General features: G+C 36.7%; 1 long non-coding RNA gene across 2 annotated transcripts in view; it reads left to right on the top strand.

The window, feature by feature from the left end:
• Nucleotides 1-19,167, top strand: part of LOC122793131 — a 238,860-nt gene that overhangs the window by 15,879 nt on the left and 203,814 nt on the right. The gene's annotated exons all lie outside the window — the stretch shown is intronic.

Here is a 19,167-nt window from a genome sequence, read left to right as displayed (position 1 = left end):
AGGTTCTGATAATGTTTCATCATGGTCTTCAGTTTGCATAACAAGCATTAAGTACAGTTTCTTCAAACTCAATGTCCATGTGTGTATCAGGTGTCTTTGGTAAAGCATAGCATAATCTCTGCCCTCCATGATGAACAATTACATCAAATTTTTTCAGATCCATAATCTTGCCTATTCTGTCTAAATCTTACACTGATTTAACTGACTTAACTCTTCACAGATGGACCATGACCAATGACCTCAGTATAAGGCATTGATCCAAATAGCTGCAAGTTGTGTTGCAGATCAGCTTATGATTCCCTTTTCTTATATAGACTTCAACTAATCTCTATATGCTTACTTCCAGATCGAAAACAAAAACAAAAAGCACACTGCAACCAGCACTAAATGGAAGACACCAATGACTAAAGTAACAATACATTTGAATAGAATTTATATACACAAATTTAAATGCTTTCATCCTTGTCTGTAAAACATACAGACTTCGTTGGAACCCTGATTAAATTGTACCTAGTGTGCATCTGCTTTATGATATGGTAACTTCTTGTTTTGAAAAAGAAAAACATTTGCTCAATGGAATAATCTGAGTTCTAACAAAGTTCTTTTTTTTTTGCACCAGTAACTAAGATGCCATCCAACTAAATGATTATATCAAGTGTATATTGTGTACCATGGCATGAGGCTATCATTAAACAGAAGAGTACATGCGATCTAAAATTAGGCAAATAGTGACATAGATGGTGGTGTAAATAATTTCTGACCCAAGTATGATATATAGTAACATAAATAATGTTAGTAACCCACAATACAGTGGTGGTTTCTTTAAATGTAATAAGTACTGTGTTCAAAAATCTGTTACTTAAGAGTAGGGATCAACCTGCCTGTATTAGAAAGAAGAAGCTTGTTGAATGAACATTTGAAAATAATTTAAAAAGAGACCTCAAAATAAGAACAGGCAGAGACTACTTGCCCTTGGCAAAGGGAACTTACTACCAAAGCCAAATGGATCTAAGAGAGAAAAAGAGACTGAGAGAGAGATAAATACATATGCACATATATGTACATAGTTTTGTTAAGTTAGTAGAAAGACTGTTATGTCAAGAAACCACCTATCAATCTGAGCAGTCTACACCTACAGCAAGGCCTGTGTCAAACGTTGATAAGAAACAAGACATACTGTTTTAAATATGAAAACATGGTCAAAGAGCAAACCTTTGTACTAATGATAATAATACTATTACTCTTCTGAAAAACATGTTACTACTGATGTTATGTCTATAGAATATGACAAATTAGCTGATAAGATGTTTGAAGCTGCATTGTGTTATTGTCATGCTGCAAAAGTAAGTACATTGTCTTAACTGATGGCAGAAAACTGCAAGGACAGTTAGATTCAGATAGCATGTTAACAATGAAAAGCAATATATAGGTAAGAAGAAAACTATTACTAAGAAAGCACTAGAAGTGAATATGCATTGATGATTATAAGAAATAGTATCTCTTACTCCAAGAGAAGTACAAATGAATTTTAGGAGGGTAAGTCAACTAGTTGCTGCCATTCCCAAATTTAATCATGACATGAATAAACCTGCAGATATGACTCTATGCATCTTAGAAAAAAAAGTGGAGGGAGTAAACACGAGTCATATGCATGGAAGTGCACAGGCCCAACAAAGATCTAGATAGATTGTTGGAAAGCCAGAAAGGTGAAAAGATTGGGCTGAGAATACAGTTAGTTGAAAAGCATACACAATTTAAAGAGACAGGTCAGTGTACCCTATAACAGGAAGGCTTGCACTAAAACAACTTGTAGAAATGAGAGCCCACATAATAAAATAGTGTGAGTTGCTGTGACAGAAAGGTCTATAAGAACAAAACCAGTGAAAGAAGGAACTTACACATAAAATATTACAACCTACAGTAATACAGCAGACTGCAACAACAGAATTAGTAGAATTAAGAGACTGATACAACATAATAGTACAGCCTGTAAGTATTGAAAAGTAGAGTGGAAGTACTCTTACAGCCTAAAACTGTTGTAAAGCAGGGTGTTGAAGTGACTAGCTGAACTGAAAAGAAGAGAAGGAATCACTCACTGAGAAGATGCATTCTAAAGGACTGAAGTCAGAAAGTATGGAAAATGCACCACTTGAGATGATTTCTAAACCTTCTGTCAAGCTAAAACTGAAAGTTCCAGAAATGGAAATTTTTAAGTAGCAGGTGGTTGTTGAGAGAGAGAGAGAGAGAGAGAGAGAGAGAGATAAATGTAATATAGAGAACTTTTCATTGATATTGTTAAAAAGGGAAGAAACAGTGCCTGGACATAGTTCTAAACCATTGTTTTTGTTACTATAAGACACAAATGTAAAATAATAAAGGTTCTAAAAAATATATACGTGCAAGAATATAGACAACTAAAACTGAAGATAACTTCTGTTCTAAGGTACCCTTTGCAAAATGACAGCAACACAGTGAAGAAAAACTAAATTGAGAGGGTAGTGCTCAGTTGCACTGAGGCAAAGGGAGGACAATATATATAAGACAAAGAAATTGAGAAGATGGTGTGCATTTAGTCTGGAACAGAAAGTAAGCAATGTAAAAGATGGGAAAACAGGCAATGTGTAGTGAGAGACATGATAACCTTGAACAGAGCTCTAATTATATTTTTTATGAGCCGAAATGCATTAGCTTTAAGCAAAAGGAAGATGATTATATGAATTAGGTTTATTAAAGAAAAGGACAAGAAAAAATTAGACAAAGCAGAGACAACAACTGACACAAGCAAATACAGGTATTAGACACTGAGAACCCAATAGCTCTGTATGGATGAGAAGCAGTAAACTTCAGAGATGGCTGAACTCTGAGTAAGCATGTTATATTGTAAGAGAGCAGACTGGAAAGATGACACTTTGTGCAGAGTAAGGGAAATATAGCAGAAGTTTCAAGGAAAATATTTCTGCTGCTTACCCATACTTTGAGTTACAAAGACACTTGGTGCACAGAGTAATTAAGCCTGTGGTAACAGAACACGGCAGGATGCTAAATATGCCTCACATTTTGGCCAAAACATAATAAAGATAAGTTGCTTCAGTAATCAGGGTCACATATCCCATAGAGCTTCATGTCAAAATCAGAATGATAGGGTGGAAGATCTGAAAACTTAAAAATCCAGAATGAATGGGTGGTAGTCCTATGTTGTACAGTGGATCAAATCTAACCTTTTAAATTACTAGAAGTATATTATAAAGCCACTAATATCCACAAAGTTCCCATGATAAAGAAACACATTCAATGAATAACATTTGAAATGAAGGGAGTTGAAATTTTAGACAGTGTGGACAGATCAGTTATGCAGAGAAACATTTTTAAAGTGAAGCAAAAAGTGCCAAGGTTAACTGTCATGATGTCTACATCAAAACTAAGACTGTTGATGGGTAGCAATAGACATGTTTTAAAGTAAGCAATTAAAAATTACAACCCACTGAATGCAATAAAACTAGTTTTAAGTCACATGATAAACATTTCACAGACACCAGTTGGTTTTCTTGAACTACACATTGCAGTTAATTTACTGACAAACGTAGACGATGAAAGTAAGACAGACACTTGGAAACAAAATAAGGTATATGTTAGTAGCCTGGAATCTCAATACACAGTGCACCGCACACAGGAAAGCAATGATTCACAACATGAAATGTATCGTGTGATAAATGCTTAAGACAACTCATGTGACCCGAGTTAAACTAGAGGTTTGTTTTGTCACTTGAGAGCACAGGCAATGAGGATGGGTTATGCCCATTCTGGGGGAAGGACAGTGGTTCTCTCTCTTAGTTTGTACCACTGCTCTGATGACAGGTCCTTGGGGTATGAAATAAAATGAAAGATCTTCCATTGTCGGGATGACAAGAGCACAAAGCACCTTCAGGGCTGCTTGGATGATGGCCATCCTTAGACGCTTTAATGTCTGGAAGAGGGAAACCTTGATGGCTGGCAGGTACGGGGCAAAAATTATATGAAAAAATCCTGCAAGAAACAATCTAAAGACAGCGACCATTTCTCAACAATCTAAGAATGTACTAAAGATATTGGTAGTGTATTTTACTTAAAACCATGAGTCTTTATTTTGTTAAGAACATTTTTATTTGGTCTTATATATAATAAAATCATACCATTTTTTATAAAAGTTGATGTTTCAGAAGTATTCCATTTCTGAACTTGAAGTAAACCTTTTTTTATCATTGTCTGAAATATAACAATTGCAGATGACACTCTAAAAGGAAAGCAGTTACATTCAAACATTTTAATGAATATTTATTGTTCGGTAACAAACTACTGATCATCAGCAAACACACATTAATACATATGACTCATGTCTTATCTAGAAAACTTCAAGCAATCTGCCAACACTGCAAAAACATATTTATTTGCTTATATTGGGTACTATTCCAAAGATGTTATTTAATAGTTACTATTCTCTTTAAAAAAATCATTTCTTATTCCATCTTAGTATATGTAAAATTAGTCTGAATAAATATATATATATGTATGTATATATATATATATATATATATATATATATATATATATATATACATATATTTATCTATATATATAAGTTGCTGAAACATGAATACTTGCAAGAGCATAACCAGGCATACTAGGTGACTAAATTGCATTTTTAAATTTGAAATGACAAAAATGCATTCATCTCTTTCAGTAAGAGCATGCAACATACATATCTGTACACAAGGTAATTAGGATCTCATGACTGGTTGAAAAACAAACTATAGTTTAAGTTTGTCAGAAACAGTCACTGGCAATGATAGATTCTTTATGTACTGTATGTGGAATTGCATTTGGTCAATTCATATATTTTTGAAAAGTTAGACTAGTAGGAGAAGGGGCATAAAATCTAAATTTCTGGCTACCCTCCTAAAAATCTAGCTATGATTCATTTTAACATATCCATTTTTTTCATACACTCCTCTTCGGTTATGCTTTATTTCACAAAAGATTATTTGAATTTTAATAAGTAAACATCACATCACCATGCTTTGGCCATCCCATTTATCAGTTACCAAATATAATGTTTTCTTTTTTCCTTTATAAACAACTTTCTCATCAGCAACTTCCAACATTTTGTATGTTTTCCAACATATTTTTATAATAAGAAGAGTTTGATACAAAACACTGTTGCTTATTTATGTTATTGGTTTACTATATCCAGTAACCACCTCATAGTAAGTATATCCTTATGCCTTTTGTTAACTTTTGCTTGCATACTCAGTTTTTCATATTATGAAAATGAAGGGTTTTTTTTTTTAAATACTTTCCTGCTTACAATTAGTACCAAATTTCCTTTCATCTCTTCTAACACAGGCTTCATAGCAATGGTTTCATTTTTTTGTCATACAGGATTTTCCAAGATGCTCAGTTCTACCACAGATAACAAACTGTGTGCTCTGGATCATAGTTGTCCCTCTTTTGCATACTACTGTCACTCCTTACACACTGAAATATTATACATTTTACTTCCTGCTCCCACTGCTAAAATAATATTTGATCTGAAGTAGTTTACTTAGTTTGGTCTTCAACCTGTGGGATACTGGATCCATATCGAATCCAAGCCAGCAACCTTACTAGCATCTGCTCCGAGCTCCAAGCTCTTCCCCTCACCCATAATACACCATCCACTACCTTCCAACCCCCAGATCTTGTTTGCCGCGACTAGCTGAAGCATCGTAATCTCCAGAGCTCCGGGTAGTAAGTGGGTGTTAAAGTCTTAGAAAGTCTCTTTTTCTCTTCTAACTTTAGGTTAGTGATAGTGTAGGTTCCCCTTTCTCCTCTCCTCACTTGGTGCATCGAGTGTTCTATATTTTAGTGTTGTTAGCTTAGTTTTAGAGTAGTTTGTGAGTGTGTTTGCTTCCCCTCCCCCCCTCAGTGTGTTGTGTGTGTGAGTGTGGTGAGTGGGTGTTTCAGTGACGAAAATAATATATTTTTTTCTTGTTGCTTTTTCACTGATACTATGGCTGATAAGCCAATGTTTAAAAGATGCACTGAGTGTGGCCATAAGTAATCCACTGTTGATGGCCACAATCTTTTTGTAATGTACTTGGGTGCGGCTCATCTTAGTACCGACTGCACTATATACACAGGTTTTAACCCATGCGCAGTCAAATATAGGAAAGCTAAGTTGGCCCTGAAAGGCCTTCTTCCCTCTTCTGAGGCGGTCTCCCTTCACTGATCAAGACGCATCGGATCCGTGGCTCCCCTCAGCTCCAATCTTTGAGGTTTTCCCCGGAGCCAGAGGAGACACACTCTACATCTAGGCCTCGGTGCCCTGACCAGCAAGGTCAGAGTCCGTGGTCTTGTCGAGGTCCACCCAGTCCTTATTAGAAGTCGACATGGATAAAATGATGAGGAGGTTCATTTGTACTCAGATCCAGATGGGGGTCTTGCCAGCCCCTCTCCCTCAGGAGGGGGTAACTCGCTTCCTTTTTTTCAACTGATTTCTCCTTCTCTGATCCATCCAGCAAGTTTGGAGTACTCGGATCTGAGGATGGCTTTAGTCAGGGGGAGTCAGCGCTGATGGTACCTGCTTCCTCAATGCCGGCAGCTGCTTGGAGCATGTCGGATCTGACCAGCTCAGATCCGAGCCACCCTTGGAGCCGGAGCGTGGGTGATGGATCTGAGGAGTGGAACTTTTTTCATCGGCTCCACCTTTGTTGGGCCAAGTTCCCTCCCTCAGAGCTCCATCCACTTTGGGCCCAGCTCCAATTCTCTCATCGGACCTGGGGAGACCGGCCTCCTTATTGATTCCACAGGAGGTTCATTCTCCCTTGGCATTCGACGTAGTAGAAAGGGTTAACCAAGAACCTCACACAAAAGGCACAAAACCACAAAAGAAACACAGTCCCACAGTGCCAGTTCCAATAAAGGCTGTCCCTCCTGTATACAATCCCCTGTTCAGAGGATGGTCAAAATAGCAAATAAGGTATGTTCAAAAACAACAAAAAACAGTTTATTAAAGCATAAAAACAAAAAAACAAACAAACAAAAAAAAATCATGAACAATAATCCAGGGAATTATTGTTCATGATTTTTTTGTTTTTATGTTTTAATAAACTGTTTTTTGTCATTTTTTGAACATACCTTATTACCTCTGAACAGGGGATTGTATACAGGAGGGACAGCCTTTATTGGAACCGGAACTGTGGGACTGTATTTCTTTTGTAGTAGAAAAGGTTCTCTCTGCTGGATCAAGACCCCTGACTGTCCACTCTGACTCTGCCCTGACCCCCTTGGCTCTTTCTATGATTCCCATCATTTTACCACAGGGACAGACCGTGCTCGAGGAGCCCCAGATAGTTCCCCTTGAGGAACAAGTGGCTTGTGAGTTTCCACCGGACAGCCCCACCAGAGATGTGCCTCGCCAGCATACGTGCAAGAGAAAGCACTTGGACTCCCTTGAGTCCCTCACCAAGGATATGGACTTGGATGATGGGGAAGGTTCCCCCAGATCACCTCTCAAGGATGTATCCTTTGGAGACATCATGGAAATTGTTCACCAACGGGGAGGTTGGTCTGCCCCTAAACTTTCTTCTGATGAGCCTGTGTTCCTGGAGGCTTTCAGCATGGGCCCATCTACTTCCTGGGCGCCCCTCCTGCAGATCCCTTGCTGGACCTGGTCACCTCGCAGGCATGGAAGGAGCCAGACACTGTGGAACCAATTCCCAAAAGGTCTGAGTAGTTCTACTTCATTTGTCTTCAACCGTCCCTCCCTCCTTCCCCCGGACCTTGGCATATGAACAGCCTATGGGCTTCAGTTATAGGTCGCAAGTATTTTTTTTCAGGTCAGGTTGTCAGTATAAGATTCAGCAAACTCGATCTGGGGGTTGGAAGGTAGTGGAGGTGTATTAAGGGTAAGGGGAGGAGCTTGGAGTTTGGAGCAGATGCTAGTAAGGTTGCCGGCTCGGATCCGATATGGATCCGGTATCCTACAGGTTGAAGACAAATGAAGTAGAACTATTCAGAAGGAACGTTATGGTGAGTACATAACTTATTTTTTAAGGCACTTTCAAATATCAGATTTTCCTGACAAAACCTTCTTTGTATGCATTTATTTCATATTCATTAATATTTCTCAATACCCGCTAGTACTCCTCTGCTTAAATAAAGTACTGTCTTTTTTTCACTGAATCACTTTGGTAATCAAGTTACTAAGCTTTTTGTACAGTAATAAAATATACAGACTTTTACCATTGTACTAAGTTTAGGAAGAAAATGACAGTTCAATAAGCGTAACATTCACGTGTAGTCATTTCAATTTTTTTTGGGGTGGGGAGGCAGGAGTCATGTCATTAAATTACATTATTTGGCTTCATACATTTTTTTTTGTCAGTGTTTTACTTTCTTTCTTTCTTTCTTTTTTCTTTTCTTTTCATTTTAGGAACAAAAATGCTTTCACTCCATTTTTATAGTAGTGGATTTTCATATTTTCATATAAGAAGTTGTCAGAGTACTTGGCAGTTACAATTTCTTTTTTCATTTTTCCTCCTTCTTAGGGTGATGCAAGTGCCATCTTTCTTTAAATCCTGTAGACCTCATCACCAAAATAAAGGTACTATATTTTTAACAAAGGGTATCCAAACACCTTAAATGAAATTATGACATTAGTAAATAATGAAAACTTAAAACAGGAGCAATAGTTGTTAGTAAGCATAGCCTGATAGCAAGAAGCTGTAGATAATCATCCGAAGGTAATAACTAACTTGATACTGGAGGTCTCAGAACCAGCTTGCAACAGAAATGAGTAATGAGCACTTAATGGTGAAGTCTAAACAGTCTGCACCAAATATGTTTAACTGTTTAATAGCCAAGCTGCTATAAATATAGTTTCAGAAAGTGAGAACGTCTACTTTAAATACAGACTTTCTACCAGTCCGGACTCTACAGACTTTTGTTTTGTTCATTTTCAGAAAGTTTGAAGATCTACCTTAAGTACAGATTTTTTTTGCCAGTCTGGTCTTAAAATACTTTTCTTTTTGCTCACTTCTAATCAACTTATGGTCAATGCTGCTAAAACAAACTTTGTGCTGTTTTGGAACATCAAAAACATTTATTTTTGTTACCCCCCCCCCCCCTTAAAATATGTTTTTCCACTGAGAGTTGAAAATGTCTTACTTTACATTACTAGAAATCCATTCTCATTGTACGGGATAGTCTCACAGCTTCCTGGAGTGATGCAACAAATATCGTTCCTGTGTAGTAAGCATGTGAATTGTACCAATAACAAGGCATGTTTTTATCTAATGCACTACTGCACTGCATGTTAGTTTTGATTCTATTATGGTTGTTTGCACACATAAAAAAGTGAATCTAAATGCTATTCAAAGTATCCATAGGTTCATAGGTGTGTACTAGGCTAATGGTCCTGGAATCTTTACAAGCCTAGCCCATAGAAGTGCCCTGGCACTGTGCCGCCCAACGTTAGTTCCCAGTGCCTCTATCAAGTACAACCACTGCAGTGATCCCCAGGGTGAATTTTCTATTTCCTATCCACTCATCAAGATTTCTCTTGAAGAGGGCCAGTGAGGTACTCTGTTTGACATGTATGGGTAGTGTATTCCATAGCATGGGCAGTCTCTGGGTTATGAACCTGTCCCTCCAGCATGTTCTGTTGATTGTGGTAATGAGGTTGAGGTCTCTGGAGCATGTGGTGCTGAGGGATTGGGATTTCTTTAGATGTAGCATTTCTAACAGAGCTGGATCAGACATGGCTTTGTAAGTCAAGCAAAGATCGCCTCTAAGTAGGCGATATGAGACAGAGAATAGTTGGAGTTTTTTGAGTCTATCCATATAGGACAAGTATTTAAGGCCTAGGATCCTCTTTGTGAGGCACTTTTGCGGCCTCTCCAGTTGTTGCAGGTGTCTAGTGAGGTACATGCCAAATGAGGCATTGTATTCTATGATTGGCCTAATGAGGGAAAAGTAGATGGAGACAATGACCTCTTTCTTCCTGGATGCAAACCCCTTAGTAATTATATGTGCCACATAGAAGGATTTTCTGACCACAGTGGCAATGTAGTGGTCAAAAGAGAGGTTGCTGTCAGCCTGTGTTCCTAGATCTCTTATAACACCTTCTGTGTTCAGTGGACTACCATTGATGTGGTAATTCATGGGAACTGGATTTTTCCAAAGGAGATGACGACACATTTTTTTCGCATTGAGCTTAAGGCCATGGTTTTGACACCAGTCATTGGTCTCAGAGAGGCCTTTCTGTAGGAAGTCAACATCACTTGAGGAGTTAATAATGGCTCCCAAACTGCAATCATCTGCAAACGTTGTCAGCCAGAGTCCCTTCATGTTGGCCTGGACTTCCGAGAAGTAGATATCAAACAGGAGAGGACCCAGGACTGATCCTTGTGGGACTCCACTCGTGACTGGTCGGCAGTCTGACTTGGAGCCAGCTACTTTCACACTGTGGGTTCTATCTGTGAGCCAGTTTGCAACCCACCTAGTGATATAGGGGTTGACGCCTAGCTTAGTGAGTTTTTCAATGATTCCTGAGTGGGGAATGGTATCAAAGGCCTTAGCCAGATCAAGGCTGGCTGTATAAACCATCTTGTCTTCATCCACAGCTCTGGTGACTGACTCAAAGAAGTCAACCAAGTTGAGCAGGCAAGATCTGCCCTTCACAAAATCAAACTGTGTGGGATCCAGAGTTTGGAGATTCCCTATGTCCTAGTTTATTAGGTCCATGATGATGCGTTCCATAGCTTTGCATATCAGACTCGTCAAGCTAATGGTGCAATAGGTCCCAGGGTCTGTAGTCACTCCTCCTTTGTGGAGAGGGATGACTAGAGCAGTGTGCCATTCAATAGGGACAAAGCCTGAGGTGAGGCTGTGATTGAACAGGGCACACAGGTGAGGTGCTAGTTCACTCTGTAGTTCATGTCGAACACAGGCAGGAATATTGTCAGGTCCCATAAAAGCTGTATTCTTGGCCTTGGACAGTGCTGTTTTAACCTGTGCAGCAGTAATACTGGGTGCCTGGCCATCTACTGGTATTGTGATTGATTCTTTGGGGGAGGGGTAAAGTTGGCACTGAATCTGTCGGCTAGTATATTGGCAATATCTGTTGACTCGGTATAGGAAGTACCATTGTGCAGTAGCTCAGAGCAAATCTGGGTATTACCATGGAAATTCTTTGCATAATTATAGAAGGCCTTTTGGTTGTCTTTGCTATTTGCTGCAATTCTGTTTTCATAGCTAGCTTTAGAGGATTTGATGAGGGATCTCAACTTTTTGTTGAGGCTGATAAGGGAGTTTATCCAGTCTTGGGACTTCACGTTATTCCGCATCAGTTTCCTCCTACTGTTGTAGAGTTTGTTTATGGCAGGGACCACCAGATTGGCTTCCTTTTTTTTGGAGGAGACCGTCTTGGTTTTAATGGGCATGGTGAGATCCATGTAATTATGTACGCGTTCGTAAAGTGCATTGGTGTATGATTCCGCAGTCATGCAACTATTTTCCATTTGCATGGGTGCCATGAAGTTAGCCACCTCTACTTTTAGGAGCCCAAAGTTAGCTTTGGAGAAGTATTTCATGGTGGTTACCTTTGTGGGGGGGGGGAGTGGGTGGGAGGGATGTGGATTTCCAAGGTGATTAGTTAGTGGTCAGATCTAACCAGGGAGGAGTAGACTGTTGGTGTAGAGCAATGTTCGCCCATGTTAGTCATGACCAGGTCAAGGATGTTGCTACCTCTAGTGAGGGTAAGAAGGAGCTGGTCTAGGGTATTGGAATTAATGAATTTCGGGAAACGTTGGGCAAGTGTATTGGTAGATGAGTAGTTTTCCCAGTTAATGGAGGGGTAGTTGAAGTTACCCATTATGAGAGTGTTAGGTTGGACCCTAATATTCTCCAGGGTGCTTAGGAACATGGAGTCTGAGTCTTGGGACATGGTTGGGGACATATAGCAAGCTATGACCTGAATCGCTGTCTTATCCAATGTTAGCTGCACCTGAAGTATCTCAGATGCATTATGTTGGGCTACCAGTTTGGAGGTGTGCTCATCCTTTATGAATATGAAAACACCACTGACTTTTGAGCTTCAGTCCAAGTTCTGTGGCCAAAAGGTGTGGAATGAGTTATAGCCTGGTAGTGCAGGGGTGCTTTTTGCTGCCTTGAACCAGGTCTCTGTTACACCACAAATGTCGATGTTTTCCATTTTAAGGAGTGCTTCGAGCAAGTGCCTTTTGAGATTTAGTCTTCTAGCATTGAGCAGTATAACCCTCAGATTGTATTTGTTTGTTTTTTCCAAAATACATTTTTATTTCAATTTCACAAGAAAAAAAATCTGCTTATTATAAACAGTAATACATGGAAGAGACAAAGTAACAATGAAAAATACATAAGGTCAGTAACATGTATTATATTGTAGATTACAAAATTTTACGACCTTATCTCTGCATTTTAAAATCTAATTCACTTAAAACCGAAAGGATAGATATTTATACTGTTAAAATAAACTTGTTACATGACAAAAAAACATGAAATCTTAATTCTATACTATATCTGTCAAAGAAAACTATTTACAGTATTTACTTATATTTACACTGGGTTGTCACTCATAAGGGTAAATTATGGTAGGATTCAGAGTTGAATATGCATGCGTTAAAGGATGTTGGTATGTCTAATGCTCGTACCATAACTTCTTTATATTTATGTTGTATGTAATCTCAGTTTTATGCTTGAGGAAGAAATAATTTGAGTTGATTTGAGGGTAGTAAAAAATAAAGTACTATATTCTAGTTTAGCTTAGATTTAGGATAGATAGTTTTTCTCAATATTTCCTGAAATATGTCAGTTTCTTTTTGCTCACAGTTTTTAATTTGTCAGCCAAAACATATTGGATAGCTATATTTTTGAATTCTGACCAGGAGATTTTAGCTCTGTCAAGCCAGTTAAGAGCTATGTAGGATTTAAGCAATGCACTTAATGTTACTATGATATGTTTGGATTCTAATGTGTAAGTATTGGGGAAAATATTTAAAATTGACATTTCCCATGAGAGGGTGGATTTCATATAACCTGATTTCTCCAATTTCACCCTCAGAGAGCACCAAAGTTTATAGACAGTTTTGCAAGACCAGAAGATATGGAGGGTATCGGCAATTGTGTTGGGACATATGGGGCAACATGGTGAGGAATTGGAATCTAGTTTATTTAGGAAAGATGGTGTATGGTAAGCATTATTATTAATCATGATTTGGGTATATATTAGTTTTTTAAAGGGTGTGAGTTTTGTGTTTATGTCTATCACCGCTAGTTTTTGTTCATTAGTTAAGTTTGCATTTTTGGTCATCCAGTAATTTGAGTATAGGATTTCATTTTGATACTTGGTCCGGGTGATTAATTTATAGCTGCTTGAAAGCATTTTAGTTTTTTGTAGTAAATAGGAGATGAGTTGTTTGTAAAACTGAAATTCTTGTGGAGTTACGTTGATTCCTGATGTTTTTAGGTTTACTAAATATAGTATCTGTTTAATGATCAAGCGATATTTTTTGCTTGCTGCCAAGTGCTCAACGATATAGCTTAGGGGTTGATTTTTTAGTTGATAGAAATCCCATACCGTATAGTTTTTTAATATTTGGATATTTTTCTAGGTTTAACATATTGTTATTTAATTTAATTTCAGGATTCATGTGTATTGGTTGCACCATAATTAGGGAGTTCTTTATATTTAAAGAAGAGATAAGTGTTTGAAAACATGTTACCTTATTGATTATTATGGGATGTATTTTAAAATTTCTTATGTTTTTGCTGCTGAGGAAAGGAATAGCTTTTGGGTTAACAGTAGAGGTGTTTAAATTTTGGTAATAAATTTTTATCCAGAGAGGGTACCAGGAAGTATCAGAAGGTTCATAATTGGTTAGACGCACAATATGGTTAGCATTGATAATATGATAATATGTCTGGAAATCAGTAAGACTTAAGCCACCTTTTTCTTTGGGTAATGCTAGTTTTTTATAACTAATTCTAATGTTTTTCGGGTGCCACATAAATTTACTCAATGTTGTTTCGATTTTGGAGAAGAATTTGTTTGTCACACATTGGCTAACAGCCTGAAGTTGATACAAGATTTTGGGAAGTATATTCATTTTTATGATTGATGCCTTGGAGAGGAGAGAGAGGTTTAACTTTTCCCATGTGGCAAAATCTTTTGTAATTTTTGACCAAACTATATACAGATTTTCTTTTATAGTTTCCTTATTCGGGTGAATAAATGTAACACCTAAATATTTGAGTGAGTATTCTATTTTAATCTTTGAGTCTGGAAAGAAAATTTCCTTGTGATTAAGAGGATTTAGCGGGAATATTTTTGATTTACCTGTATTTATAGCATAATTTGAGATTGCAGAAAATTTGTCTATGGAGTTTAGAATTTTTACCAAATCAGTGGAGGGATATTGAAAATAGATGTTGAGGTCATCAGCGAATGCCGTGTAATTGATTTGTATATTTGAAAAATAAATAGAGTGGTTGAATGTTTTTTGACTTAATTTTAAAAGGAGAGCTTCTAAGTAGAGTTTGAAAAGATATGGGGAAAGCGGACATCCTTGTCTGGTGCCATTTATTATATGTGTAGGGCGTGAATTCTTTTTATTTATATGTAATGTAGTGGTGGCCTTATTATATAAGACTTTGGTTATGGCTATATACTCCTCAGGTAGAGCAAACCATTTTAGTATCTTGAACAAGAAATTTAGATTAACTCTGTCCAAAGCTTTTTGCACATCAACAGCGAGAGCATATTTAGGGGCAGTGTCTTTGACTGTCATATTTATTATAGCTTCTATTGTTAATGTATTATCCCAGACTTGTCTGTTATTCATAAAGCCTAGCTGTTCGGCAGATACGATAGAAGAGATTACTTCACTCATTCTGTGGGCCAGTATTGTTGCTAGTATTTTTATGTCCAGGTTGATTAATGTAATTGGGCGGTAGTCGCCGGGGTTATTGCCAGGTGTGTTTGGTTTTGGGATAAAAATCATTTTAGAGTTGTTAATGTATAAATCTGTGATACCAAATTTTATTATATAGTTGTATACTTTGAATAGGATTGGGACTAGATGTTTCACAAATGATTTATAAAATTCTGATGTATAGCCATCAGGGCCTGGGAACTTTCCTGATTTCAATTTATTGATAGCTAGGAATATATCTTCAGTAGTTATTGATTTTTTGAGAAGCTTTATCTGTGTGTGTCTGTTATTTGTGGGAAATGCAGGTCATCTAAAAATGTATTAGTTTCTATCTCGTCTTCTAGAGGGTGTGGGCCATAGATCTCCTGATAGATTTCTTCAAAAGCTTTTATGATTTCACCATCCGAGTTGAAAGACTTATTTTTATGTTTAATTTGTTTTATTGTGGAGGAGGGGTTTTTTATTTTGATTATTCTGGCTAGAATTTTAGAGGGAGTTTGGGCCCATTCGGAATATTTGTGTAGAAGTCTAAGATCAGTAAGGGAGAGCTGATTCATTTGTATTTCTTTTATTTGTTATTGTACAGAAATTATTTGTTTCTCAAGGTCCGGGGCATATTTAATTTGCATTTGTAATTCAAGTTTTTTTAATTTAAGTTCTAGGTTTTCAATATGGGATTTAGCTTGTTTTTTGAGGATTGATGCTTTTTGTATCAGTATACCTCTAAGTGTTGCCTTGGTTGCTGCCCATTGTACGTCAAAGGGGATACTTATTGTTTCTAAATTATTGTTGGTTTGAGCAAGTAGTTCTCTTATTTCCTGACATAGTTCCCTGTTTTTTTAAGAGGTTCTGGTTTAGAGTCCAGTTTATTCCATATTGCTTATCTGCGTTTAGTTTGGTCTCATTTATTATTAGGTTTATTTTTGCGTGATCAGATAGGGTTCTGGGATGTGTGTGGAATTTTATATCAAATTTTTTTAAGTTTTTTGAAATTAAGAAAAAATCTATTCTGGACTAGGTTTTATGGGGAGTTGAAAAGAAAGTGAAATTACTGATTCCAGATTCATGTCTAAAGAGTTCAAAGGGATCGAATAAATTAAAATCTTCTATCATATCATTTATAAGATTTGTTAAGTCAATAGATTGTTTATTTTCTTTATTTGTTCTGTCTAGTTCAGGTCTGGTAGTCATATTCCAATCTCCCACTATTAAATATAGATGGTTTGGAAATTTTTCTAGGATTGAGTATATATCATAAATGTACTCATTCTGGTGCATACAAGGACCATAGACATTTAATATTAAAATGTTTCTATTGAAAGAGGGAAGGGAACATACTAAGTAACACCACCTGCCATTGGGGTCACACTCGCTTGCTTTTATAGTGCCATTGAAAGAATTTTTAACTATTATTGCTACCCCTTTAGACGCAGTATCATTTCTAGCAGCTGTAATTGATTTTACCCATTTCTTTTTTTCTTCCTTTACCCATTGAGCTGCAGTCATGTGTGTTTCCTGAATAAGCACTACGTCAACATCTAATTTTAAAATAGGTGTAGGATTAACTTTTTTTTCCTATTATTCTGGAGAACTTTAACATTCCATGATTCCAGAAACATCATTTTGTCTTTACTACCATTTTACTACCATTTGGGTTTGAATGCTAATGCAGTAACTAAAGTGTATTTTAGATTTTCTGTAGGAATGATAAATATGTTTAAGTAGACAGTATGGAGAGTGTAGTGAAGTGTTGATAACAGTATAAGGGTTAATGAGTGACAACCAGCCCCTTACAGATCCCCACCAGTGCATATCCACAAAACCTCTTTTATCTGTAAGAGGTGTTAGAAACATATATACAATCCCAACTATATTACACAAACCTATTGTTATTCTAAGATCCATCAGACATTTAGCACAATACTAACTTCCTTGCCTGCATTTGGTTATTGTGTATTAATTTATTATAAACTAGATTTATTGATTCATTGAAAAAAAAAAGAAATTAGCTCAATTCAAAGGATGATACTTAGACCATTCTCATGATCAAGTAGTGTAAGGGAGTATTTAGATTTTATACAACACCTGTCTTGTCAGGCCTGTTATGAAACTAGCAATCTATGTTTAGGGTGGTCGGTCAACTCTTAGGCAATGGGTAGTTCAGTACACCCATTTAGTACACACATTTTCTCTATTTCCTTTTTTTCCTTTCCCTTTCCCTTGGGCCCAACTACAGCAAAGTCCAGGTAGTATTTAAAATGGTAATAGTGTAGGTATTATCTACTATTAAAACAGGATACCTATATTATGATATAGTGCATTAAAAGATATTGAAGTTGTTTTACTCACTTAGAGACATTTTAAGATACAGCTTGAGAAAGTCTTAATTTAAATCTTGGGTTATTTTTTTCTATTTATTCTCATAAGGATTAAAATATTTGTAGGATTTTCTTCTCTTTTTTTTTCTTTTTCTTCCCCTTTTCCCCTCTCTTTTTATTTTAAGGCAATTGGATATGTAGGGTTATAATGAGTCATACTTAACCTATCTATCTACATAGTCTTGAAGCTGAGCTATGCTTAGCCATTAAGTCATATGATCCATATTTATAATTTATACTGATTAATTTGTGGTATTATGTCCTCTTGAAATGATTTTGTCTTAGTTTGCGATATATATAAATAATTTAACATTGTTAATTTCTAATGTAATACCTAGGTAGTAAAACTAAGACTCTTGGTAGAAGACTCTGTAAGGTATGCAAAGAAGTTACTTCAAAAGTAGTATTCATTTGGGATGTCATGAGATCAGTAATGATTAAACTAATAGCCATAGTGGCAATAAAATAGATATCATTTACTAAAAGCTGACGTATTTAAGTCAAGAAGAGAAAAACATATTGTTATATAATCTTTAAGACTCATTTTAACATCGTGTCTTTCCAGAGCACAATATGATATCAAACATTGTATTTGCAGCTGTCTCTTAATAACGCTCCGTCAGAATTTGCATGTTTTTAAGATCTTTGCTATCCAGTCATCTTTGTACCAACCTGTCAAAGTTTAGAAATTCTTTGTTCCTCATATTGCTTTCCCTTCCTTTCTCTCTCCAGGCAGATAGAGGACCTGTTATTAATATGATCTCCTTGTCGCTCGGTCAGCTGGATTATCCCTTAGTGTTTTTTGCAGAGTTGGAGGAATACTGGCCCACCTTAGACCATTCAATATCCAAGTCCTGACTGTGGGACGAGGTTGAAGCAAAATATTTTTGTCTGTGGGAGAGTTAATTCCAAAGTAAAGTGAGGTGTATGACTGATGGCTTTATAAACTTTTTCCATTTCATCAGGTTTTTATGGTTTGACAACTTATCCTCACTGTAGCAGGAGCAGGTATACAGTTTAGCAAAATATTAGTGGTGATATGGAAAGTTATTTTGAGTCCCAGTGCCATACTCTATTTCTGTTTCACAGACATCTTAGATTTATAAACTCATCTCTCCAGTCAAGATTTGCATTATTACAGGCAAAAAAAAAAAAATTCCGAAAGAATATCAAAATCTTATAGCAAGGGACTTGTTTTATATCTGCAGTGTGAGTCATTACAAAGAGGCAGGTGAACATATGTAGGGAATTTAAGGTAGAGGGTTCTTTGATAAGGGTTTATATTTAAATAGTTCTGTAAAAGTTTCATGAAATGTGGGGTAATGACATATTGTTTTCATGACCATGGAGTGTCAGTATTGTTTCTGGCATCACTTAAATATGTCCCTGTTCTTCTCTTCTCTTTCTTTTCCTTATTTTCACCTTTTCCTTTTCTCCAATTTGCCCTATATATTCATTTTCTTTTTTTAATTGTATTAGGGCATGGAGATATGTGTCAGTTCCAATGGGAAAATGGGGTAACACATTTAAAATAGCAATGGAGGGTAAGAAGCTGGGCAGAAAAAGATGAAGAAAGGTGAATGCAGAACACAATGGTTAAAATGATAGCTGAAAACAGAAAAAAAGGACATGTTAAGCTAAATTGTTAATGGAAGGGAAGAAAACAGCTCTGAGAGAAAAGTGATCTCATCAGCATCTATCAACTAGAAATGTATATTTTATATGCTGTCAGTAATTGTTACTAAATTACCCATTGATGTTATTTCTGTCATTTATATGCTGCTGTTAAAATGCTTAAGACA

The sequence above is a fragment of the Protopterus annectens genome, chromosome 2.part0 (assembly GCF_019279795.1).
Source record: "Protopterus annectens isolate FY-2018-M chromosome 2.part0, PAN1.0, whole genome shotgun sequence".
Taxonomy (NCBI): domain Eukaryota; kingdom Metazoa; phylum Chordata; order Ceratodontiformes; family Protopteridae; genus Protopterus; species Protopterus annectens.
The sequence above is the reverse complement of the archived record's forward strand: the minus strand, read 5'-3'. Positions and strand labels throughout refer to the sequence as shown.